At 44.5% G+C, this 2,407-nt stretch overlaps 1 pseudogene; it reads right to left on the bottom strand.

The window, feature by feature from the left end:
• Positions 1 to 522: 522 nt before the first annotated feature.
• Positions 523 to 1,903, bottom strand: LOC109457922 (tubulin beta chain; annotated as a pseudogene).
• Positions 1,904 to 2,407: the final 504 nt, after the last annotated feature.

The raw sequence follows: 2,407 nt of genomic DNA, 5'->3' as shown, positions 1-2,407 counted from the left end.
ATTATATTATATTATACCCGGTCTTAAATTGAAATAAAACCAGGTCTTATATTAATTTTTGCTCCAAAAGATGCATTAGAGCTGATGGTTGGCTAGGTCTTATTCTTGGGGAAACACGGTACTAACACCTCCTCCAAAACTCAGAGAAGAGCAGGGAAATACCTGGAAACTAGGACTTGAATAGCCTCGATCCCACTCTCCAAAACTGGTCTAGAATGGGAAACCCCACCCCTTCCTTGTAGGGACTTTTCCCTGCCACAGTTACCATAGTTTCCTTTCCTCTTGGCTATCACATGGTCTTAGAATGGTGGCCAGCTCTCTGGGTTTTCAGCACACGGTTCTAAATGTGATTTGAATGAGACCCAGTTTCTTGAAGAGTTATCTTAAAAACAGAGAGGAAAATATTAAGTAGAAAGATGATATGAATGGGGTCGGAAGGAAATACAAGATTACCCAGAATGGCAGAAATCTAGATTTCCCAGAGTGGAAAGAGAGAGGAGACAGTCAACAAACAACAAATATTTATTGAGTGCTATTATTTGCCAGGTACTGTTCAAGAACCCCTCTAGAAGAAAAAAAAAAAAAAACAGAAAGAAAGAAAAAGGCATAAAATGCCAGTTCTGAGGAGAGGAAAGGACACTTGAGGGCGAAAGTTGAGAGAACCTGGGTGGCGGGGCTTGGCCTTGGGCCTCCTCACCAAAATTTCCCTCTACTTCTGCGGTGGCATCCTCATACGGCTGGTACTAGGAAACCAGGTTGTTCATGTTGTTCTCAGCCTCAGTGAACTTCTTCTTGTCCATGCTGTGGTCTTTGCACCAGTGGGAGAAGACCTTCCCATGGAACATGGCAGTGAACTGCTCTGAGATTTGCTTGAACAGCTCCTGGATGGTCGTGCTGTTGTGTGTTGACCACCATCTTTAGGGTGTAGGATGGGATATTGTAAACAGCCATGTTGATGTTGTTTGGGATCCATTCCATAAAGTAGCTGCTGTTCTTGGTTTGCACATTGAGTGTCTTACAGGAAACCATCTTAGCATTGAATACCTACTGGGTGAGTTTAGGCCCAGTGAGGGCTCGATACTGCTGGATCCCATAGCTGGTTAGAGGGACAAAGTCAGGCAAGAAGTGGAGGTGTGGGAAGGGCACCATGTTGGCTGCCAGCTTGTGGTGCTCACCACTGAGCAGACCAGGGCAGCGGAGGCAGGTGGTGACACCACGCATCGAGGCTGAGACAGATGGTCAGGTCCCCATAGGTTGTTATGGTCAGCTTGAGCGTGCGGAAGCAGACATCCTAAAGAGCCTGGTTATCAGTGCAGTAGGTCTCATCAGTATTCTCTACCAACTGATGGGCAGAGAGGGTGGCCTGCAGGGCCCAACCACAGTGTTGGACACTTTGGGTGAGAGCACCACACTGAAGGTGTTTGCAATGTGGTCAGGATACTCTTCACGGATATTGCTGATTACCAAGGTACTGGTTCTAGAGCCCACAGTAAATGGATCAGCTGGAAGTCCTGCAGGCAGTCACAGCTCTCAGCCTCATTCACTGGCCTCTCAGGACCCAGTCAACCCACTTGGCCCAATCTGTGTAGTGGCCCTTGGCCCAGTTATAGCCTGCCCCAAACTGACAGAAAACGAAGATTATCTGTCTGAAGTTCTGACCAAAAGGACATGAGCAAACAGCATCCATGGTCCTGGGGTCTAGACACACCAAGATAGCATGAAGGACATATTTTCCACCTGTGGCTTCATTGGAATACAGGGAGATGCTACCCAGCCGCAGGTCACTGTCCCGGGAGTAGGTGCTGGTGAGGTCCATGCCCTGTTAATCACTGATCACTTTACAGAACTTGGCACTGATCTGATTGCCACACTGGCCAGCCTGGGAGTACACGACTTTCCTCATGGTTCAAATTTAAATTTTTATTTTTTTTTGCTTCCCTCAAAGTGTGTAGGAGGTAAGAAAACAGGTAACTTTTTGTTTTGTTTTTTCCTCTGCTTCTGGTCGCAGGCTGGAAGGATGAGACATACCCCAGAGCCTAGAACAGTGAGGTCCAATTGTAGAGGCAGGATGGTTCTGAGAGCCCAATTAAAAAAAAATTAAGTTAATAATAAAGTATTGTTAAGTATTAGCCTGACTTTGTACAGCAAATCTCCGGGACTTATTCACCTTACATAACTGAAACTTTATATCCTTGCAACAGCAACCCTCTTTTTTGGTAACTTTTTTATAGGTATATTCATTTATAAAGTATATATAACAACTTATATGTAATGTTCATCATAGAAGTTTCCTAAAAATAGAAATTTAAAGCAAAATGAAATCCAAAAAGAAAGAGAAGGTCACATTAGTGTAATGGGGATAACTTACATTTATTGAATACTTATTAGGTACCTGTGCTGCAAAGGA

Source organism: Rhinolophus sinicus, linkage group LG01 (assembly GCF_036562045.2).
Source record: "Rhinolophus sinicus isolate RSC01 linkage group LG01, ASM3656204v1, whole genome shotgun sequence".
NCBI classification, from domain to species: Eukaryota; Metazoa; Chordata; class Mammalia; order Chiroptera; family Rhinolophidae; genus Rhinolophus; species Rhinolophus sinicus.
Note: the sequence above shows the minus strand (reverse complement) of the source record. Positions and strands in the feature narration are given on the sequence as shown.